This window comes from Chiloscyllium plagiosum, chromosome 15 (genome assembly GCF_004010195.1).
Source record: "Chiloscyllium plagiosum isolate BGI_BamShark_2017 chromosome 15, ASM401019v2, whole genome shotgun sequence".
Lineage (NCBI taxonomy): Eukaryota > Metazoa > Chordata > Chondrichthyes > Orectolobiformes > Hemiscylliidae > Chiloscyllium > Chiloscyllium plagiosum.
In genome coordinates, this window is record NC_057724.1 from 38066896 (window position 1) to 38085376 (window position 18481).

The 18481-nt window shown below is 41.9% G+C and overlaps 1 protein-coding gene across 1 annotated transcript in view; it reads left to right on the forward strand.

Moving 5' to 3' along the window:
* Window positions 1–5427: 5427 nt before the first annotated feature.
* The window catches only part of frmpd3 (FERM and PDZ domain containing 3), a 532412-nt gene continuing 519358 nt past the window's right edge, over window positions 5428–18481 (forward strand). The window contains exon 1 of the mRNA XM_043705300.1: window positions 5428–5931. The gene's annotated coding sequence lies outside the window, so the exon portion shown is untranslated. The remainder of the gene's footprint in view (window positions 5932–18481) is intronic.

The following is an 18481-nucleotide window of genomic DNA, read 5'->3' on the forward strand; positions in this document are numbered from 1 at the left end:
GTTGGGTAAGGAATGATATTCAGTCCCTTGCGCAGGAGGACCTAGAATCAGGGGATGTAGAGTCAGTGTGTATAGAGCTGAGAAATTCTAAGGGTAGAAAGACCCTCTTGGGAGTTATCTACAGGCCCCCAAACAGTAGTCTGAATGTAGGATGTAAGTTGAATAAGGAGCTGAAATTGGCCTGTCGCAAAGATATTACTACAATTGTTATGGGGGATTTTAACATGCAGGTAGACTGGGAGAATCAGGATGGTATTGGACCCCAAGAAGGGGAGTTTGTGGAGTGCCTCCGAGATGGATTCTTAGCTGGTGCTGGAGCCTACCAGGGAGAAGGCAATTCTGGATCTGGTGTTGTGCAATGAATCGGAATTGATCAGGGACCTCGAAGTGAAGGAGCCATTGGGAAGTAGTGACCATAATACAATAAGCTTCAATCTGCAATTTGAGAAGGAGAGGGTACAATCGGAAGTGACAATATTTCAGTTGAATAAAGGGAACTATGGAGCTATGAGGGAGGAGCTGGCCAAAGTACAATGGTGCAATACCCTAGCAGGGATGGCAGTGGAGCAACAATGGCAGGTATTTCTGGGTATAATGCAGAAGATGCAGGATCAGTTCATTCCAAAAAGGAAGAAAGATCCTCAGAGGAGGCAGGGGTGGCCGTGGCTGATGAGGGAAGTTAAGAAACATATAATTTCAAAAGAGAAAAAGTATAACATAGAAAAGATGTGGGAAAACGGAGGACTGGGAAGCTTTTAAAGAACAACAGAGGATTACTAAGAAGGAAATACGCAGAAAAAAAATGAGGTACGAAGGTAAACTGGCCAAAAATATAAAGGAGGATAGTAAAAGCTTTTTTAGGTATGTGAAAGGCAAAAAAAATTGTTAAGACTAAAATTGGGCCCTTGAAGACAGAAACAGGGGAATATATTACGGGGAACAAAGAAATGGCAGAAGAGTTGAATTGGTACTTCAGATCTTTGTTCACTGGGGAAGACACAAGCAATCTCCCAGAGGTAACAGCGGCTGAAGGACCTGAACTGAAGGGAATTTATATTTGCCAGGAATTGGTGTTGGAGAGACTGTTAGGTCTGAAGGCTGATAAGTCCCCGGGACCTGATGGTCTACATCCCAGGGTACTGAAGGAGGTGGCTCTAGAAATCGTGGATGCATTGGCGATCATTTTCCAATGTTCTACAGATTCAGGATCAGTTCCTGCGGATTGGAAGGTGGCTAATGTTGTTCCACTTTTTAAGAAAGGAGGGAGAGAGAAAGCAGAGAATTATAGACCAGTTAGTCTGACCTCAGTGGTGGGAAAGATGCTGGAGTCAATTATAAAGGATGAAATTACGACACATCTGGATAGCAGTAATAGGATAGGTCAGAGTCAGCATGGATTTATGAAGGGGAAATCATGCTTGACTAATCTTCTGAAATGTTTTGAGGATGTAACTCTGAAGATGGACAAGGGAGATCCAGTGGATGTAAGTGTACCTGGACTTTCAGAAAGCCTTTTATAAAGTCCTACATAGGAGGTTAGTGAGCAAAATTAGGGTGCAAAATACTGACTTGGATTGAAAATTGGTTGGCTGACAAGAAACAAAGAGTAGTGATAAACGGCTCCCTTTCGGAATGGCAGGCGGTGACCAGTGGGGTACCGCAGGGATCAGTGCTGGGACCACAGCTTTTTACAATATACATTAATGACATAGATGAAAGTATTAAAAGTAATATTAGCAAATTTGCTGATGATACAAAGCTGGGTGGCAGGGTGAAATGTGAGGAGGATGTTAGGAGATTACAGGGAGACCTGAACAGGCTAGGTGAGTGGACAGATGCATGGCAGATGCAGTTTAATGTGGATAAGTGTGTGGTTATCCACTTTGGTGGCAAGAACAGGAAGGCAGATTACTACCTAAATGGAGTCAAGTTAGGTTAAGGGGCAGTACAACGAGATCTAGGTGTTCTTGTGCATCAGTCAATGAAAACAAGCATGCAGGTACAGCAGGCAGTGAAGAAAGCTAATAGCATGTTGGTCTTCATAACAAGAGGAATTGATTATAGAAGCAAAGAGGTTCTTCTGGAGCTGTACAGGGCCCTGGTGAGACTGCACCTGGAATATTGTGTGCAGTTTTGGTCTCCAAATTTGAGGAAAGACATTCTGGCTATTGAGGGAGTGCAGTGTAGGTTCACGAGGTCAATTCCTGGAATGGCGGGACTATCTTACGTTGAAAGATTGGAGCAATTGGGCTTGTATACCCTTGAGTTTAGAAGGCTGAGAGGTTGAGACGTATAAGATTATTAAAGTATTGGACACTCTAGAGACAGGAAGCATGTTTCCACTGACGGGTGAGTCCCGAACCAGAGGACACAATTTAAAAATAAGGGGTAGGCCATTTAGAACAGAGTTGAGGAGAAACTTCTTCACCCAGAGAGTGGTGAGTGTGTGGAATGCTCTGCCCAGAAGGCTGTGGAGGCCAAGTCTCTGGATACTTTCAAGAAAGAGTTGGATAGAGCTCTTAAAGATAGTGGAATCAAGGGATAAGGCAGGAGCAGGATACTGATTGAGGATGATCAGCCATGATCATATTGAATGGTGGTGCATGCTCAAAGGGCAGAATGGCCTACTCCTGCACCTATTGTCTGTTGTTTTCAGTAAGCAAAAGGAGGAGTGTGAGTGAAATAAGGAAATAAAAGAAAGGCCCAAGACACTCAGATAGTCAACATCAGGGATTATTCATGCAAATAATCAAGATACCATTGGCATGGTCATTTTAACAAGACTTCAGATATTGTGCACATAAGAAACGGTCCTTGAAGAACATATTCGATAGTAATCTTGGTAGCCAGCTAATGGACTGACCTAAAAACCAGTGTTGATTGCAGATATTTCTGGCTGTATTATCTAAGGCACCAAATTAACCCGACCGCAGAATTGAAATCAATGATCTGAGGAACATCAAGATATCAGCAAGCCATTTATTCTCTGGAGTCTGCTCCACCATTTAATGGAATCATGGTTGAGCTGTGACCTAACTCCATAAAATACATTTTTGAAAATGTATCTTTCTCCCAGATTTATAATTTACAATTGATCTAGCATCAATTCACATTTGTAGAAGAGGGTCTCAAATGTTTACCACCCTTTGTGCATTGTCCTTAAATTTTCCTTTATTTAATTCCTGAATGGCCTGACTGTAATTTGTAGAGTATACCTCTGGTTTGAGTTTCCTCCACCAGCAGATAGTTTGTCCTCCAACTACCATGTCCGTTCACCTTCATACTTAGAGGTTTTACAACATCTTCATGGTACAAATTAATTTTTACCAGGGTCACTTAGTTTTTAAATGAATGACAGTCATTAGTTTTAAAGTTAAGTCATAATATCCACTCTGTGCAGTCATTACCACAGGACTTCATAATTCAATGTGGTTTTAATTATTGTTTTACAGTAGGTATTTCCAATACTAATGCTTCCAATAAAGCAGGCAGTAAAATCCTGCTGTTGTCAGCCATTTGTCTTACAGAGTTTCAACTCTGCTGCTGGCCTGACGGCAAATACAATTTTTGCACTTTTTTGTTGATGTACATCATTTATTGACATCCTGATTTGATTGGAATTCAGCTTTGATGCACTTGAACATGGACATATTTTCATATTTCTATTCAATGCTACATTAGCAGATATCCACAAACTTTTGATTTGGAAGACTTGAATGTATCTGGAGATAAATTTAGTATAAAACTATAACTTTTTAAATCTCAATTGAAATCTAAATTAGTGAGTTTTGAGAAGATTCGTAGCTCAGGTTGAGGTTCTCGATGTAGGCTTTGTCCGCTGAGCTGGAAGGTTTGTTTTCACACATTTCATCACCATACTAGGTAACATTGTCAGTGAGCCTCCGAATGATGCATCGGTGGTGTAGCCCACTTTCTCCTTCAAAGTTTGTATGAAGATTTGTAGCTCGGGTGCTCGTTGTTGTGGTTCTGTTCGCCGAGCTGGAAGTTTTTGTTGCAAACGTTTCGTCCCCTGGCTAGGCGACATCATCAGTGCTGGGTACCCAATATACCAACCACGACAGCGGACAGCTGAAAGGCTACTAAGGATAGCTGGTCGTGTCGTTTCGTGGCTAGTTGATGTTCATGTATGCAGATTGTTAGCTGTCTTCCTGTTTGTCCTATATAGTGTTTTGTGCAGTCCTTGCAAGGTATTTTGTACACTACATTAGTGTGTAATTAGAAATCAGATTGGTGTAAACAATGTTGCTTTTTTGTTTGATCCTTTGCTTTGTGTACAAGCTAGTTCTTGAAGTTACAAAGAATTCCATTAGTTTTGATTATTTCAATACGAAACAAACATACTTTTAATAAAATGAACTCCACATTGGACCTTGCAAATAGAAATATTAGATTACTTACAGTGTGGAAACAGGCCTTCGGCCCAACAAGTCCACACCGACCCACAACTCACCCATACACCTGCCCCTTCACCTAACACTACAGGCAATTTAGCATAACCAATTCACCTGGGCTGCACATATTTTGACTGTGGGAGGAAACCCACACAGACACAGGGAGGGTCTGCAAACTCCACACAGTCAGGCACCTGAGGCGGGAATTGAACCCAGGTCTAACCACTGTGCCACCCAAGTTATTTTTTAATTTTCTCTGTTATTGTACTCTTCCCAAAACAGTACCAATCACAGCAATAGCGACCTGAACTTGTTTGCCCAAGCGACCAATCTCCATGCAAGAAGCCAAGGAGTGGACAGTTTGACCATGAAAAGGGAGCTGGTGGTAAAATGCACCCAAGCTTGATTGTTTCCCTCACTCCACAGCACTCTGCGTGTATGTTAGCCAGCAGGGGTCACTGATCAGCAATCAGACAGCTAACAATGCCTGATTCCCTCGACCATTACCAAATATCTGTTGTTTTGGCTGCGAACAACTAAGTTTTCAGAGAACAATACAAAATTGGTAGTTCTTCCCCTTGGTCACTCTGGAATTGAACTATTTACGAAAATATTTTCACTCAGAAGCTCTGGAAAGAAAAAAAAAGACGAAAATACCTGATATCTTGGAACGTTTAAATCCCAAGAAAAAATAAGCATTGCCTGCTGAAATAAAATGCTGAAATTGCCAAACCTGGGGCAAGTGAAAAGAAGAATCTAATTTATATCTAGTGTGTGCACGGCAGGCTATTTCAGAAGCACAATAAAACCAGGGATCATTCAGGGACTACTTGGTATTCTCCCCTTGTCCACATTAAGTGTCCCTAATTCTTCATCAAACGTGTACGCGATGGTTGATGCATATAGACTGGATCCTTCCCTTCTGGCTCCGCACTCAGCAGACAGTTGTCAGAAAGATACAGGAATGACTGCAAGAGCTGAGGAGCAAAAATGACTGAAACAGTTTGCCCTTTCTGATTTGACAATTCTTACCCTTGTTTGTTTTAATAATTGAAAAGCAGGTGGACTTGGGGCGTGTGTGTTTTTCATTTCACATTTGGACCGTCCGTTGCAGTAAGAAGCGGACTGTTTTGAGCTCAGAGTGAGTGGTCTTGGGGTACCGGCCTGCTGTTCTGAGACTGACTGTTTAACGGTGTTTTAATAAAAAGGCGAGAGCGAAGCCTTTTGTTGAGTTATGCTCGGAAGAGGTCCATGGAGGAGCTAATGCAGTTCCCACCGATCTTCACCTGCTCACACAAAGCTGCAAAGTCAGCTCTGCCTATTGACAAGCAGTCGGCAGGATTTGACTGATTCCTGCAGTTGGATATAACAGCAAGGGGACAGCGTTCAGTCCTCTCCTATCTCTTCCACAGCTTCGCCCACTGTGGAAAACTTCACCGTGTGCCAACGTTCCCAGACAGGAATATGCTTGGAGAAATACAGAAAGGATTTGCAGCAACAATTGTTCTCTTATGCTGAGGTAGGTTTTTTTTGTCTTAACTCTTCATCTCAGAACATAAAACCCATGGAGTTTATTGCCTTTTAAATGCAAATTCAGCCTGGTTTTAACTGTCAGTCCAAATATGTCGCTTTGTTGATGCTTTCTTCGTTTCAATTGTTTATTGGCAAAAGTCAGTGTTCTGTCCCTCATTCAGTACTAACGATGAAATATGTCTGATTGGAAGATGGGTGGGAGTGCATCACATCATGCTGCATGCTTAGCTGTGGGTTTCAATTTGACTGCATCGTTTCCAATTCTCTGTAATCAGCACCAGAACCCCGAAAGCCTGGCTCTTTTTCTCAGTTTGTAAACATGCCCCCGTTCCCCGGCGTGCACATCCTCCCCACGCTTGAACGCCGCCCCGGTAAGTTTGATTGGAAGCAATTTCCGTGCGCTTTAATTTCCAAACCGTTTTCTAGTGGAGAAAGCAGCCGCCAGATTGGGAAACTTGCATTAATCAGCGATCGGCACGGAAGGGAGAATCGCGATGCGAAATGAACCCCTACTGCCCGACTCTGATATTGCTCATTACGGTCTTCTATTTTTTCTATTGCTTCAACCTGGTGTGTTTTATCGAGTGATGGGAGAATGCATCTGCGTGGATATGGTACATCAGGTAGGTACATGGAAGCTGACTGAGGAAACTCAGTAGGATTGTGACAATGTAAGATTTGCCTACACAGAATTCAGTAGGAAGTTCACAGCGAGCGTGTATATTTAATAGCAACAGATTTTCGTCAGCCAAGTATTACATTGTCTTGATCTCTCTCCCCCGCCCCCCGTTTACATTTGCCAAGGATTGCAGTAATAACTTCACAACGTAAATTTTGCAGATTTTTACAAAACAAACTTTACTGGATGTAGATTTCTCATCCAGATCAAGAGCACTAAGAGTGATGGAGAGGCAAGTTATTTTGTTATGAAACGATGTCAAAGGTGAAGGTCGTTTCCTTCATTCAGATGAGCATATCTCCACGGTATTGCTCACAAGTACTCTTGGGTCCACGTTTGGTTGTTATGCTTCACTGCTAATCTGACTAGTGCTGGTGTCGGGACTTATAAACTGACCAGATCAATTTCAAGACATTTATAACTGCTTGTAAATTTCAGGCTCCAAGTTACTATTATTTTTATTTCGTCTGAAACTAAGTGCTTGCTGTATGTATGATTCGATCCGACACACTGGGTGCAACCTTTAAGCTAATTTTGCTGTCAGATCTACCATGACTGTTCAAAAAACAGGGATTTTCTAATATAATGTGTAATGCAATGCCTTAACACAAAATAAATTTGTGTTAAGGCATAGAATTATTCTAAATGAGGATTAATCTTAAACCATTTAGAATCTAGCTCTTGTTTTGGCCCATGTGAACTTCATTGCTATGTTTCAGTCACATCCAAGAAATATCAAGCATACTAAGGTTGTTTTTCAGATGTAACAAAGGGATATTAGATACGTAATATTTAGATGCACAGATATTGCTTCTAATATATCACTGATGGATTTTGAATGGCTTTATCCATAATAATTCAAACAATATGCTGTCTAAAAACAGGGCTGCTAAGCCATGTACTACAGAGTGCATTGGGCAGAAGTGGGTACTGCAGATGCTGGAGATCAGAGTTTCAATTAGAGTGCTGCTGGAAAAGCACAGCAGGTCAGGCAGCATCCGAGGAGCAGGAAAATCAACGTTTCGGGCAAAAGCTTTTCGTCAGAAATGAAGGCAGGGAGCCTCTGGGTGGAGAAATAAATGGGAGGAGGGTGGGGCTGAGGAGAAGATAGCCAAAAGTACATTGGGTGTATGGGGGTGGGGATGAAGGTGATAGGTCAGAGAGGAGGGTGGAGCGGATAGGTGGGAAGGAAGATTGGCAGGTAGGACAGGTCATGAGGGTGATGCTGAGCTGGAAGGTTGGAACTGGTATAAGGCGGGGGGATGAGAAATGAGGAAACTGGTGAAGTCCACATTGATGCCCTGGGGTTGAAGTGTTCTGAGGCGGATTCTTTCTCCAAGCATCGGGTGGTGAGGGAGTGGCATTGGAGGAGGCCCAGGACCTGCATGTCCTTGGCAGAGTGGGAGGGGGAGTTGAAATGTTGGGCCATGGGGCGGTGGGGTTGATTGATGCGGATGTCCCAGAGATAATCTTCAGAGTGCATTACATAGTGACTGCACTTGGCATCATTTGACTGAATGAGGCATCAAGGGGCCTAACAAAATCGAAGCTAATGGGAATCGGGGAAGTCTCTTCACAGTTTAATCACACCCAGCAAAAGGTTGTTGAACATGAATCATCTCGGTGCCAGGACATCTCTGCAGGAGTTCCTTAAGATCTGTTCTAGGCCTAACCATTTTCAACTGCTTCACAAGTTATCTTCCCATCATCTTAAAGTCAGAAGTGGGGATGTTTGCTGATGATTGCATAACAATCTACCATTACACTTGTCAGATTTGAATTGTCCTGCCTATACAGCAATATTTGGCTCATGCCAAATAATAGCAAGTAGCATTTGCATCACGCAAATGCCAGGTAATAATTATCACCAAAAAGAGAGAATCCAACAATCACCCTTAAAGTTCTAAGACATTACCCTCACTGAATCGCCTCCTACCAACATCCTAGAGATTACCATTGACATGGGTACGCCATGTAAATATTGTAGCTACTAAAGCAGATAACATTTTGGTGATTCTGAGGTCAGTAACTCATCTGTCTCCCCAAAGTCTGACAGTCATCCACCTGCATAAATCAGGAGTTCATGGGAATACACTCTTCTTGCCTAGATGAGTGCAGCTGTAACATAAATCAAGAAGTTTAATACCATTTAGGACAAAGTAGCCTAGTTGATGGCACCCATCCACCATTTCCAACATTTGCTCCCTCCACCAGTGATGCACAGTGGCAGCAGTGTGTGCTACATCCAAGACACACTGCAATAATTCATAAGTATTCCTTCAACAGCACCTTCCAAACCCACAACTGACACCATCTACCAGGACAAAGGCAGCAAATGCATGGGAGCAGCACCAGCTGTAAGTTGCTCTAAAAGCCACATGCCATCCTGATTTGGAACAATATTGCTATTATGTGACTACTACTGGATCAAAATGCTGAAATTACCATCTTGACAGTGCTGTGGATCTACCTCATCATTCTGACTTGGAAATATATTGCTATTCCTTCACTATCACTGGGTCAAAATCCTGGAATTCCCTCCCAAATAGCATTGTAGGACTAATTACAGCACATGGACTGCAGCAGTTCAAGAAAGCAGCTTATTACCAGCTTCTCAAGGGCAATTAAGATGCACAACAAATGTTGGCCGACCAGCAAAACCCACATCCTGTGAGAGAGTAAAAAAAGACATGGACTCCAATGGTTTAAGAGGTGGCGCAATACCTTCATCTCTAGAGAATTAAGGATGGACAACAAATGCTGGCCTTGTCAAATGTGAACACCTCTTTTGATAGATTTTTTTTTTAAATCGGTGCTACAGATTTAAGGTGGTTAGATAAATTACAACAAGCTGCTTACTGCATAGAAAGTAAGAGCATCATATTCTGTTCCAACCTGATCCTCTCTCAACAACATCCATACCCCTGCTCAAGATCCAAGTAAGGGACAGAAATGTTTGTAAACAATGAGTTTACAAGCTCACTAGTTTTACTGCACATAAATAATCTTTTTCGCTATGACTTGATAACAGTATGAAGGAAACCACTCTTTGTGCTCCATCCGAATGAAATCCAGTCATGCCAGTGCTATTTAGCTGCTCTGTAGTGACATGATGCTGTTGAGCAACCTCTAATCTCATGGCCTGTAAGCCCTAAGAGAACTAATCAGGGCGTGATGACAATGGAGATATATGGACAGCCTACCCCGTTATCAGCCTGCTGGCAGAAGTGGGCATCTGAGGAGGCCGGCTGAAAAGAACACAGCAGTTATCATTAAAGAGAAATACATAATAAAAGCAGACGCTCACTTTCTCAGGATCTGAATGCTTGTTGATCAGTAGAGAGGCAGGTCTAATAATGTTTAAACCCTACAAACCGTGAAAAATAGTGGCCAGGATCTTTCTTGGCATTGTTTTCTTCAAATAAACACCCAATTCACAAAACATTGACTCTCAAAGCCCTACCTGCTGCTGGATGGTCTTGTGTTGCTACTTATTCCAAATAGAACTGCATAGTCCTTCAGATATTGGCAGAGTGGCTGGCATTGCATTTCACTTCACTGTAACTACTGCTAATCCATCTCAGATTCACTGAAATGGCCCTCAGTGCTTTCTAGGACTCTAAAGTAGGATCCCAAGAATTGGAATCAGTGATTTAGAGCCTCGAATTGACTTAGAATAGAATAGAATCAAATCCCTATAGTGTGGAAACACCGGCAAGTCCACACCAACCCACTGAAGAGTAATCCACCCAGACCCATTCCCCTACTACCCTACATTACCCAGACTAATGCACACATCCCTGAACACTACGGGCAATTTAGCATAGCCAGTTCACCTAACCTGCACGTCTTTGGTTTGTGGGAGGAAACCAGAGCACCCAGAGTAAACCCATGCAGATATGGAGACAATGTATAAACTCCACATGGTCGCCCAAGGCAGGAATTGAACTCGGATCCCTGCCACTGTGAGGCAATAGTGCTAACCACTGAGCCAACCCCAATTTTCTGAGGACCTTCTCTACTCTCTCTGGTCAGATTTAACTTTCATCCCTGACTGCTGCACACCCTTGTATTTTGTATCTAATATAACAAAAACAACTTATTAGGACTATTTATATTGCCAAAGGATAGGCTTTTCTGAGGTGATTTTTGAGAAATGAAGATGGATAGATCAGATAGATAAGGTGCCAATCTGTTCCGTCTATGTGATGTTTAATTTGTCTTGACGAAAGAAAATGAAGAGACGTTATAATATGTGACCTCCAATACTGATTTCACTTTAGAGATTGAAGGTGGCCAGTGATGTTTTTTGATTATTTGTGCTCCCAAACCATTCGAAAGTCAAGGTGCAGGTATTAATAACTCTGTTATATATTTATTGCCAACAGATTCAGCTGCAAGATTTCCATGAATCTCTAGATAGAGGTTCAATAGTTTCAAATTTTAGACCGGAAGCAAAATCACTATTCAAGGAGTTTTAAATCTCTCCTGGTATAAATGGAAATTTAAAAATTCAATTAGTGTGCCTTTGGCCCTTGTATTGCATTGTTTGTAAAGTGACTGAGGCACTAATCTGATTCACTGCCTTGTTGTGTGAATCTGAGTACTATTGGTATATACTGGATGCCATTTATCACCAGTTTACTGAATTCATTGTGGACCTTCAATAAATCCTTGTGGCCAAGACATGGAGGTTGTCTCATGTTTATATTCATGAGGTACAAGAAACCCGTCTAGTACTATCCCAACTATGGGCACAGTGGCTCAGTGGTTAGCACTATTGCCTCACAGTGTCAGGGACCCAGGTTCGATTCAGCCTCAGGCAACTGTCTGTGTGGAGTTTGTACACTCTCCCTGTGTCTGCCTGGATTTCCTCTGGGTGCTCTGGTTTCCTCCCACTAATCCAAAGATGTGCATGTCAGGTGAATTTGTCATGCTAAATTGTCCATAGTGTTAGGTGTATTAGTCAGGGGTAAATTTAGGGTAGGGGAATGAGTCTGGGCGGATTACTCTTTGGAGAGTTGGTGTGGACTTGTTGGGCCAAATGACCTGTTTCCATACAGTAGGGAATTTTATCTAATCTAAACCACCAAAGACTTCCCTCTTTGCTTGCTTATAGAGATGTTGATAAATATTCTAACCACCAGGCAATAGAGAAATAAAAACCTAACTTCATAGAACCTAGCAGCAGAGTTGTGGCCATTCGCTCATTATGGTCATGGCATTTCTGGAAGAGAACTCTAATGAATTCCACTTTACTGCTCTTTTGCAATTGTCTCAACTCTTTCCCCTATTATGCTGAGTTATTAACAAAAATTGAATTGCTTAGGCACCTGACCCAACCTAGGGCCAAACAAAAGCTAAACATTTTAAAAGCTGATAGGTTTCAAAAAAGAATGTAAATCAAAATTAGATCTGAATATAAGCTAATAGCATATAGTTACACTGAAAAAACTATGGTATATAGTCTTACAATTAATTTGAATGCATGTAAATGAAATATGTGTACAGAATTGAAATAGGCCATTCAGCCAATTTGTCTTCAAGCCTTTGTTAGATCAATTCAAAAGTAATGTCACTGTCTCCATCTCCCCAGATGACCTCGTATCTTCAGTCAAAAAAAATTTGGATTTACATTTTCCCTAATGCAGTGGCCCTGCCAAAATTTAATCTGCCACTCCATGGATCATTCTTTACATCTCCACTCATGTTGGCTTATAGCTTATCCAGACCAGTTAATTCTGACCATTTTTTTGTTGGCATTTTTATCTTTTCTTTTCTATCTTTCCCCTTTCAACACCTTTTTTGCCTGCTACCTAGAATCTAGAGCTCTCCAATAATCTCTCAAAAATAACAATCTACTGTGTGCAGCAACAGAAGGTAAAAACTATGTGTGGGCTTGAAAAAAGAAGTACTGGAGATGAAGCGTAATGCATCATTGATTGTTATAAAGCAATTTAAGCAAGTAGCCTTCACCCTGAAAATGCTGATGTCCATTTGAGTTGCAGGTGCTTGGCACATATGCAATTACAATGAGGTCATCATTGAAAGCCTGAACTTAAAGCATTACAGAAGTAAAAGTGATCACTTTTAATTCAATTCAGCAAATGTTCCATTTTAATAACGAATGAAACTTAATTGCTCACGGTTATTTCTGAGGCACTTAATTTTGTTGAGTACTATTGATTTTATCAAATAAATTGTGGAATCATTGAGCTTTAAACCTAATCTTTATTGTAACAAGAGTCATGTGATACACATTAATAAACTGTAAGTGAAACATGTCTTCACTGAACATTCCATTAACTGCACTGGAGTGAGTGCAATCACCATAACCACTTCTAGTTTCCCTCTGAAAATCCCTGTTCATAATTGGAGAACAGTGTCACGCAGGTTATACATGTGAGTTTATTCACTGGTTTTCACAAAGTTATTGACCTCCGTTATGTAACAACTGAGGGCTACAATTGGCATTAATATCAGTGAATTAGGAAAAAGGGGAAAAGAAAATAAAGTTGCTGCTTCTAATAACTAGTTTGCCTAGTGAGCTTAGCTTGCAAATATAGTGATTGTTGGGGCAATGGATTTGCTGGGCTAGAATGCTCTTCACAGTTGAAAAGCATAATAAAAGTACTGGAATCAAGCTGTCCATACCCCAATATGGAGTTCCTATCTTACGGGAAATTTAGACAAAGAAATAAGCAGAAAAGGGGAAACCACAATATGGCCTTTTGTTTTAATAAACATCTTTCATTATTGCTAATTGGAATTATTCCATCTTCAGTGTCATGTTATGTTCAGGAGAAAGTGAAGACTGCAGATGCTGGAGATCAGATTTGATAAGTGTAACACTGGAAAAGCAGAACAGGTCAGGCAGCATCTGAAGAGCAGAAGAATCGACTTTTCAGGCATAAACCGTTCTTGCCCCACACATTCCTGAAGGGGCTGAGAGATAGATAGGAGGGTGAGGGGGAAGGTAGCTGGGAAGGCAATAGATAGATGCAGGTGGGGGATTGATTGCAATAGGTCAGACGAGAGGGTGGAGCAGATAGGTGGAAAGTAAGATGAACTGGTAGGACAGTTCAAGAGGGCATTGCTGAGTTGGAGATGAGGGAACTGGTGAAGTCGATGTTGATGCCCTGTGGTTGGAGGGTCTCAAGCTGGAAGATGAGGCATTCTTCCTCCAAGAGTCGGGTGGCTTGGATTTGGTGGTGAAGGAGGCCCAGAGCTTGCATGTCCTTGGTGGAGTGGGAAGGGGAGTTGAAGTGGTCAGCCACAGGACAGTGGGGTTGTTTGGTGTGTGTGTCTCCCAGAGAATGTTACATTCAGTCTTACTATTCAGCAACCAAATACAGAAGAATCATGAACAATTATTATCACGTTTTAGTGATTGGCATTTTGATGGTATCTAAGAAAACGTAACTCTCACACTGAGGAACTCTTCCAAGTTATCATGGTGTTATTTCTGATGGGTCAAAGATATTATGCAAAAAAAATACAATGCCCTCCCCAAGGTCAGATTTCGTTAGAGACAGATCAAGAAGGTTTCAGCTTTGATCTGTGGATGGCATTGAAGTAGCTAATCTTAACCAAGGCAATCATAGGCATTCTGAAGTTGGCCTCTGTGCCTTTGGCTTGAGGAGGAAGTGATTAGACAAGGAATCCTGTTTTATCACTAACTGTGCTTGCTGAAAGATGTACAGGTAGGACTATTGAGAAAGTACAGGTTTAATTTGAGCCATGAATTCTGTCCACACAGTTTTTCCACATAAAAATAAAACCTTGGTTTGTGGAGTCAGGTCTCCCCTGCCCATAACTGTCATCCACCCATTCTACAAAATCTATCTGTAGGCCCCAACCTTCAATTTATTTGCTTGCTATGTTATTTTGGTTGGAACCTTATTGCGAGCAGGGAGAATTTGCCAGTTGTACACAGGCTCGCAACGTTGTGGTAGCAGCCAGCAATGTGTTGCCCTCTGTTAATCTCAAATGGTTGAGCATGAATCCAGCAACAGGAAGAATTCCCTGTAACAATGTTTCCACAGCTTTTTAAAGTGATCACCAACTACTTTTCATATTAATGTAGATAATCTGTAGCCCTGACCTTTGATTCCAGGTTGGGTTCATAGAAGTTGCTGAATTCCTGATCCTGACCTTTAAAGGTGGCCACCTACGCTCTCTTTTTGGCCTGCAATGGTGGACTAGATTGAAAGTTGAGCTGAGTTATCCAAGAAAAGCCAACATGGCTGCCAGTTACTGTGGCAGGCTAGGAAGAAATAAACAATAAAACATTTCTTCAGTCCTCACACTCCTCTTCGCTGTCCACACCCTTACATACTCTCCAAGTTCTGTCCATACCATTCATGCAATTCACTGCTTCTGCACCTCCCTCATCACTCTTCAAATTCCTATAGTAGTCTATGCTCCTCTACCCATCCCCATTGATCCTTTGTAACTCTTATGTCAATTTAATACAAACCCATAGTTCCACATTCTCCCCATCACCTATCATAATAATTCATCCAGTAAGCATTAGTATCCAAGTACACAGGAGTAAAAAAATCTTCTGTTAGTTAAAGTTCTGTATTACAGATGCATTCTATTTTGACAATTCCTGATATTTCTCAACAAGGTTGGCATTTCTTGATAGTTCCTGACAGTTCTTGATAAGATTAACATTTCTTGACATTTCCTGACTGCTTCTGACAAGTTTGACACTTCTTGACAGTTCTTGACAAGTTCCACATTTCTTTGAAAACATTACAGTCCCAATGGGTTTATGCACTTTTCAGACAAAAACCTAACTGCTGTTAGCATTCCTTGAGTACACCCATTTCCCCATCCAGGATACCTGATTGCTCCGCCTATCATCCCAACTGCCTCACCTCACTCGGTACAGGGGTACTTGACTTCTCTCAAAGGTGTCCCAGAATCATATGCTTGGAGATACCTCTTGTACCCTGGATATGTAAATGAATCCATTAAACTCTCAGCAGATCTGGGTTCCATACTGCAGACTGCCAAAATCACACTTTAATAGAAGTAGGTTTAAATGGCCAGCTGCCTTTATAAAACCTTTATGCACAACATCAACCTGACTTCACTCCCAATCCGCTGAAAATGGGAAGTGTCATGTTAAGGGATGGGACTTGCATCAGTTCCATCAGTTTTACCATGATGGGAAAACTCTGTCCCATCGTATTGAAAACTTTTGGCCTACATGTATGCATTGATTGATTTCCGATGGCTGTGGCTGTGATTGTTGTAGAATTTGGTGATTTCCAGAGTTATGTTAAATTGCTGAAGTCAGCAGGGATTGATTTAACATGGTAGATAAGTTGATCTGATTTAAACTGTTCTGTAGAATCTATTTGCTTCCTGGTGTGAATGCAATTGCAAAATGACTTAGGGGATGAACAGTGGTTGCACAGAGCTGGACAAACAGTTAAAAGGAAAGGGAGAAAGAGATCTCGGCAGGTACATCATCAGTGTATAGAGGGAGTAATTCTCCTTGAGCCTAAGCCAGTAATACAACACTGACATTGGGATCAACAGGGAGTCTTGAGAATGGCATCCTGAATTCTTAATTGAACACCCAGACTCATTATCCAATTCAGGACGTTTACTGGGTTTCTGATGCTGCCAACCCAAATGGTGGGTCAGCATTTGTGAGGCCTTAGGAGTGCCATCTGGAGAGATGGATGTTGCTGAACCACACAGGAGACTTCAAAGATGCCTCATGATAAGCGAATGAAATTTAAAAAAAAATTAAATCACCAAGTGTCTGTAGGGGAACAACCCCATGGTACTTTTGGAGCCAAATGGGTTGCCCAGCCCACCCATGATCCTCTTTCCAGGTTGCCACAGGGAAGCCACTTTCACAACTAGTGCAGCATCCCCACAAAGTGGGAACTGCCTCACTGCCACCAAAATGCTAGTGACCTTACTTAATGGCCCCAAATATGGCCTTAGTTCTTCAAATTGCCTTCCTTCTACTATGGAGCAGCCCATCAGCACCACTGCCTCCATTCAGTGCACCACTGGGAAATTTCCCTTGCAGCAGTACTGCATCAGGGAGCATTCCCAAAGTGGCTCTCCACTATTTTACTATCTCTCTGCTTTCATTTCCATCACCCCAGGGAGATAGTGAGGAAAGAGATCAATCTGAGACTGGTACAATTGAGAACAGAAGCGAGTCAACAGTAAGGGCAGGCAGGGACAAGGTAGGACTGATAAATTAAACTGCATTTATTTCAATGCAAGGTGCCTAACAGGGAAGGCAGATGAACTCAGGGCATGGTTAGGAACATGGGACTGGGATATCATAGTTCTTCCAGAAACATGGCTCAGGGATGGGCAGGACTGACAGCTTAATGTTCCAGGATACAAATGCTACAGGAAGGATAGAAATTATGGTAGGGGACTGCATAGTGTTAAAAGTTTAGATGGAGAGGAATTTGTTAAGTGCGTACAAGACAATTTTCTGATTCAGTATGTGGATGTACCTACTAGAGAAGGTGCAAACTTGACCTACTCTTGGGAAATAAGGCAGGGCAGGTGACTGAGGTGTCAGTGGGGGAGCACTTTGGGGCCAGCGACCATAATTCTATTAGATTTAAAATAACGATGGAAAAGTATAGACCAGATCTTAAAGTTGAAGTTCTAAATTGGAGAAAGGCCAATTTTGACGGTAATAGGCAAAAACTTTCAAAAGCTGATTGGGGGCAGATGTTTGCAGGTAAAGGGACGGCTGGAAAATGGGAAGCCTTCAGAAATGAGATAACTAGAGTCCAGTGACAGTGTATTCCTGTTAGGGTGAAAGTGAAAGGAAAGGCTAGTAGATATAGGGAATGCTGGATGATTAAAGAAATTGAGGGTTTGGTTATGGAAAAGAAGGAAGCATATATAAGATATAGACAGGATACATCGAGTGAATCCTTAGAAGAGTATAAAGGAAGTAGGGGTATACTTAAGAAGGAAATCAGGAGGGCAAAAAGGGGACATGAAATAGCTTTGGCAAGTAGAATCAAGGAGAATCTAAAGGGTTTTTACAAATATATTAAGGACAAAAGGGTAACTAGGGAGATAATAGGGCCCCTCAAAGATCAGCAAGCTGGCCTTTGTGTGGAGCCGCTGAAAATGGGGGAGATTCTAAATGATTATTTTGCATCAGTATTTATTGTGGAAAAGGATATGGAAGATATAGAATGTAGGGAAATAGATGGTGACATCTTGCAAAATGTCCATATTACAAAGGAAGAAGTGCTGGATGTCTTGAATCGGTTAAAGGTGGATAAATCCCCAGGACCAGATCAGGTGTACTCTAGAACTCTGTGGGAAGCTAGAGAAGTGATTGCTGGCCCTCTTGCTGAGATATTTGTATCATCGAACGTCACAGGTGAGGTGCCTGAAGACTGGAGGTTGGCTAACATGGTGCCACTGTTTAAGAAGGGTAGTAAGGACAAGCCAGGGAATTATAGACCAGTGAGCCTGATGTCGGTGGTGGGCAAGTTGTTGGAGGGAATCCTGAGGGACAGGATGTACATGTATTTGGAAAAGCAAGGACTGATTAGGGATAGTCAACATGGCTTTGTGTGTGGGAAATCATGTCTCACAAACTTGATTGAGTTTTTTGAAGAAGTAACAAAGAGGATTAATGAGGGCAGAGCGGTGGACGTGTTCTATATGGACTTCAGTAAGGCATTCAATGAGGTTCCCCATTGGAGACTGATTAGCAAGGTTAAATCTCATGGAATACAGGGAGAACTAGCCATTTGTATACAGAACTGGCTCAAAGGTAAAAGACAGAGGGTGGTAGTGGAGGGCTGTTTTCAGACTGGAGGCCTGTGGCCAGTGG